The sequence below is a fragment of the Gadus macrocephalus genome, chromosome 16, assembly GCF_031168955.1.
Source record: "Gadus macrocephalus chromosome 16, ASM3116895v1".
NCBI classification, from domain to species: Eukaryota; Metazoa; Chordata; class Actinopteri; order Gadiformes; family Gadidae; genus Gadus; species Gadus macrocephalus.
Genome location: NC_082397.1, coordinates 4856435 through 4862434, shown reverse-complemented (window position 1 = coordinate 4862434; position 6000 = coordinate 4856435).

The following is a 6000-nucleotide window of genomic DNA, read 5'->3' as shown; positions in this document are numbered from 1 at the left end:
GTGTGTGTGTGTGTGTGTGTGTGTGTGTGTGTGTGTGTGTGTGTGTGTGTGTAATGGTTGCAAATCCTTTGGTCACACACACAAGCACGTGTGCAAAATCCAACCACACTAAATCAACACGGCATAGACATAATGAAAAGTTAATTCCAGAAGGTAGGTTTGTTAAACCGTATTCCTCCTTTCACCACAGTGACTAAATGTAGCACTGGGTGGGGCTGTGTGAAGTTCAGGTGCAGCGATGCACAGCCAACAGTTGTCCTCACAAACCAAACCAATAATCATCCCTAAAGGAGCCGTATGAAATTAATGTACTGTACTTAATCATAAAACAATGATACTTCATCAGAGATTACGTGATCTTGCTAAATGGAAATACCGGCTTCTCTGAAGCAACAGCCAGTATTGTTCTCCTTTGAAATTACCGTTCCGGGTCAGAACTTTAGTAAATGTCTTGGCCTGTATGTCTTTCACAATTCTCAGAGTAAGCCGAGTTGGCAGATATGGAACAAATTGTCACAGAAACACAGCGTGCTGTGCCCTTTAAACCAGCAAAGGAACTGGATCAAGTGAGATTACACCGGATTCGACCAGACCTAGAAAGCACCGTCGTCCTACGAAAAAGCTTCACGGACAGAGCCGGGCTAAAAGGGTGATCTTGGGGGGTGCATTTGAAAGATTTAGACAGCTTAGAGCCCAGAAGGATTTGAAGATTCATACCACATGAGCTGTGTTTATCATCGATCATCAATGTCTGAAAATATTGTGATGCGTCTTGCGACCGTGTTCGTTCAGTGTCCTTATCCTGGCAACCCGCGTTAGTGTTTGGTCTAGGGCGGAGGGGGAAGCGGTAAGAACTCTCCGATACTGGGAATTTGGATCGTTGAATTTGAAATTTATATTTTTCCAACATGGTCGCATTTCTTGTTCCCCAACACTGAAAAGTCTGCGATTCACGTGATACTGGAGCCAGGAGTGTTTGTTTAACATGACCCAGGTCTGGTCTCCCCATGATGTGGAGGCCAGTGTTCATGAACTACCCTGCTGCACCTTTAACAAGTCTCTAATTTAGAACCATCGTTGAAAACACCATAAGAAACAAACGCTTAAAACCATTTCTGGAATGACAATCTTTAGCCTGCTCTGTGTTGCTGCCATTATCGAGACAAACAAGCGGTCAATTCACACAGAGAAATGAAAGAAGGAAAATAAACCTGCCTATTCTTCCCCAAAAAGATGACTGCATTTTATAAACTGGTCGGATATTGTCGCGGAAGTGCCTGGAGAAGCGCATGCGCTACTCACCACCAGGGCTCGCGGGGACCTTCCCTCTCAGCAGCTGGCTCACGTGGGCCTGGTTCAGGCTCGTGCGGTTTTTCTCCGTTCATTCAGCGCTGTACTCCATGTACCGCGATACTCACCCCAAGTGCACAGAGTCCGACACGCCAGAAAGTTAATTACGCCTTGTTCCCACATGTGAATTAAATCCCAGCATATCAGTCACTGGGGCGGTTCAGCCAATCCCTGCGCTGCCGGAAGGTAGGCCTACAGTAGGAAGATGTTGTTGTATGTATAAGTTCATATCTTGTAACAACGTGTACAGAGCGTAAACCCAATATAAAAACCAATAGCACAAAACATTTACATATATGAATAACATTGTTTAAGTGCAAACATGGTCTACTCTTCTAGTTTGGACTTAAAATGTTTGTACAAAAATTGTTGTATGCAAATAACTTGCATTTGTATCCTGCTTCTTGAAGCTGTGACTACCTGCTTTAGCTCCTGAGTCACACACACACATTACACATTATTTCTCTCTCTCACACACAGACACACAGACGCACACTTTATTTCATCTCTCACACACACACACACACACACACACACACACACACACACACACACACACACACACACACACACACACACACACACACACACACACACACACACACACACACACACACACACACACTTTCTCTCTCACATAAAGACGACACACATTCTCCCTTTCTCTCTCACACAAACACGCATTCTCTCTGACGTACACACGCACACACATGTCATGAATAGTGAGGTTTTCGCTACGACCTTTATGTAAAGGTCACACTAACCTTTAGTAGGTTATGCAGTCTTCGCTCTCCTTGTGTGGGCTATGGTCTCCATACCTACCGAGAGGTACAACGTATCGCCCTCTGACCCAAATCACACACTCGTCTTGGTCTTCAGGAAGAAATGTACCTGCTAGAATACTCATGTATACACACCTATTCAATGTATACTTGTTTGATTCATAGGCCAAGTCATTTCATTTGTGCACCATCATTTTATTTGGAAGATAAAGGAAGGGGAGAGCCGGGTCGATTGAAACACGGGACGATTGAAACACAGCGATTTCCTCGAAAACCACGCAAGTCTTTCACGGCAAATTTCGTAACTACGTTCAGCACGCAAGACTGACCAACCCCGGGAAATTGTGTCAAATGTCCAAAACAAAGTAGAAATCGTTTTTACATTGAATGTGATGTGACCTAATTAACTGCATACTTGTGACAACATATTAGCCCAGAGTTGAAGGGCTGTGACTGTTGGTAGTTGTGGTTGATTTTGTTTAAATAGGCTGAATTGTGATATTATTGGTTATTATTGTTCAGATGATTTGGCTAAGCTAGCTAACAGCTGCTAACGTTAGCAGTCTCTTGTTGCCATAGCAACAGTAAACATTGACATGGACTAATGAGCTGTAAATAGAGATGCAGAATCAGGCTGTATTGTAAATACAGATGTGACACTTTGAATTTTAGCACAAAATACAAGTAAACCTATTGGAAATAATTAGTTTAATTTGCAATATTTGCCATTGAATTTATTGTAATCTTTCAATTCATTTATTGTTTAGGCTACTGAGGTGATGACTATTTCGAGAGGAATGCAATATGTGTATGTTTAAAGATTTATGTGAAGAAACATACTATATGTGTGATAAAATGACAATTGGTTATTCATAAATGTCTCTTTATATTCTCTGCTACCATCATCTCCTGTCAAACAGGTTTTCCTCACCTGCTAGAAGTTATTCTATGATGAGAGAGAGAGAGAGAGAGAGAGAGAGAGAGAGAGAGAGAGAGAGAGAGAGAGAGAGAGAGAGAGAGAGAGAGAGAGAGAGAGAGAGAGAGAGAGAGAGAGAGCTTCTCTTGACTTTGTGAGTTTATTATGCAACTTGTTTTGCCTCAGATTGAAACAAAAGGTTTGATTATGATTATTTCCTGGTTGAAGATTTTCACATTGATTTTAATTTCAAACATTTGCATATCTTTTAAGTTTTAACAGTTATGCGGGTTGGCCGAATTACAGGTCTGAATAGATATGCATTCTCATATACATGTATGTGCACATGTATACATACATGTGCATATACACGTGTATGAGAATATGAGAAGTATATGAGAAAAAAAATTAAATTCTCTATTTATGGTTTCATAATGACTGAGTCACCGTTAAAACAAATTGGTTTCAGCTCTAATGCTGTTACTGTCTGTAATATGTTTCTATTTAGATTATTTGTCAGGAGATTTTGTTATTATTGTCCGAGTCTGGTTTTAACTAATGCTGGGCTTAAACCAAACGATTTTCACTGTCACAGACTAATAACTGCAAGAGAGGATTTAGCGTTGGATCATGTGTGATATTTAACAAGGGTTTTGTAGTAGATATGGCGTGTGGAGATGCAGCAACCCCAGGATGTCTGTTAACTTCCTGTTCGGGTTTCACACCTTTCTTGTCAGCAGCACAAGAAACACAAACTTGAAAAACAAAAAACTGTACTATTATTCGGATATACAGGGTTCTTCCCGTTCGTCTCGTCCCACCCAGGGCCGTCGTTAAGGGGTGAAAGGTGATGACGATTCTAGGGGCCCACAGCCCAGGGGGGGCCCATGAAAAAAAATAAATAAAAAAAAATTCATTCACCAGCCCATAGCGTTAGGAGTCGCACACGGACTCGTCTCCAGGGCTGAAAATATTTTTTGACCAATTTATATTATGAAAAAATTATGTGAAATTTTAGCAATGACAACAGAGCGATCATCCAACATATGTATTAAATTACACTTGTAACTAAGAGAATACACATGTGAATTGTTGATCACATGATGAAATTATTTGTTTACGGAACCTTTGAAAAAGACGTTAAACGGAAAAGTGTTTAAATCGACCCGGCTCTCCCTTACATACACACACAAACTATTGCCCAATATTCAGAGTGAAGTTATGCCCGGTTGCTGTTCGGTTTATCGACTTTGAGACACACCTGAAGGAATTCTCTCCCCCCCCCCCCCTCTCTCACTCTCTCGCTTTCTGGCTGGTTGGCTTGCTAGGCCCTTGCCCCATTAGCTTTTATGCCTTATATGTCATTAGCATAACTAGTAGACAGGGGACAGGGCACGCAAATGGTTCCACACACAGACTCAGCTTTTCTTTTAGCCTGCCCTGTTGAGCTAGTTAGCTAATTTGCTAGCCCGCATGTTTGCTAGCTCTGGGACTAATGGAAACCCCCAAGGGAACACACTATTTTATCCCCTTCCGGGAGATCTGAAACCCTAGTGACCCTGTTTAGGCCATGTCCCCACTCATGCGGTTACACATGTTTTCCCTGTTCGGCCTTCTGTTCAAACTAAAATGGTGGTTTTGTCCCCCAAATGCGTAGAAGACATTCAAAGTCCCACCGAAACGTCATTTTTGAAGACACTGAAAATGGTCTGTTATGGCAGTGCTAGAGAAAGCATATGAAAACAGGATTTCGGCAAAAGTGTGATAATTGTGACGGGTTCCCGGTGTTACACCGAATTCTGCGACCCACCGAAAAGTGTGACCCCAGGGGGCGCTGTTGCACATTATCTGCAACATGCACGTGTGCATTATAACAAAAACATAAATAAAACATAAGATCTCCGGTGGGTCTTTCTTTTCTTGATACTAACATTAATTCTAAACAGCATTTTACACAGTAGTCTATAATAGGAAATGCTCAAAGGTAAATCAGCATAATTTAGCACTGACTGTAGCTTTTTACGGGTAAAGAAGCAACGGTGAAGGACCGTACTAACCGCCCTATCCATTGTATGGGGCTGTAAAATGCTAATCAAATCAATCAAATGTATTTATTAAGCACCTCTAATAAAAAGGTAAATGGCTGTGGGGAGATCTTATGTTCTATGCATGTTTTTGTCATGCCTGTCTACGCTTCAATCTCATGCATATTCCAGAAAATATGCAACAGCGCCCCCTGGGGTCACACTTTTCGGTGGGTCGCAGAATTCGGTGTAACACCGGCATCTGCGTCTGGCTAAAGTTGTCCGGATTTATGCATGAGACCGAGCAAGTCATGGCCGCTAACTTTTTGCCACAAAGACAGCATTCTAACATTTAGCAGGAGTGGTGTGGATATGGTCTGAGCGACTCCTGGGACAGCAGAGCGAGTGGAAACAAGACAGGCTTTATTTATTCTTTCTCCCGGTGTCGTCCTCCATGACATCCACGGAGATGATTGTACTTGACGTTCCCCTAACGGTTCCCGTGACAGTAGCTGATGCAGAGTGATTGACAGGTAGTGTCTGCAATGTTTTTGATGTTTCTCCTGGTTATTTTGGGTCTGCGTCCGTCAGAAATTTGTTCCGCGATCACAATAATATTTCATGGTTGGATGGCATCGCCCGGAATCCCGTCTGATTTGCTTTTTGATTTTTGAAAGCTGGGAATTTGAGTACAGTTTGCGTACACGTCACAAATGTATACATTTTTTAACCTAATGTAGAGCAGTTTTCATGTACCATATCGGCCCATTTTTTTTTTACTGGAGAACAAACCCAGGTGTATTCAAAATCAGAAGGGATTTCAACACATGACAATCTGAGAGAAAAATCCCAGTATGGTACTATAACCATGTGGACAAATACAAACTTACAGAACACACAACTCTTGTGTGGAGAAGAGGGAGGAGCC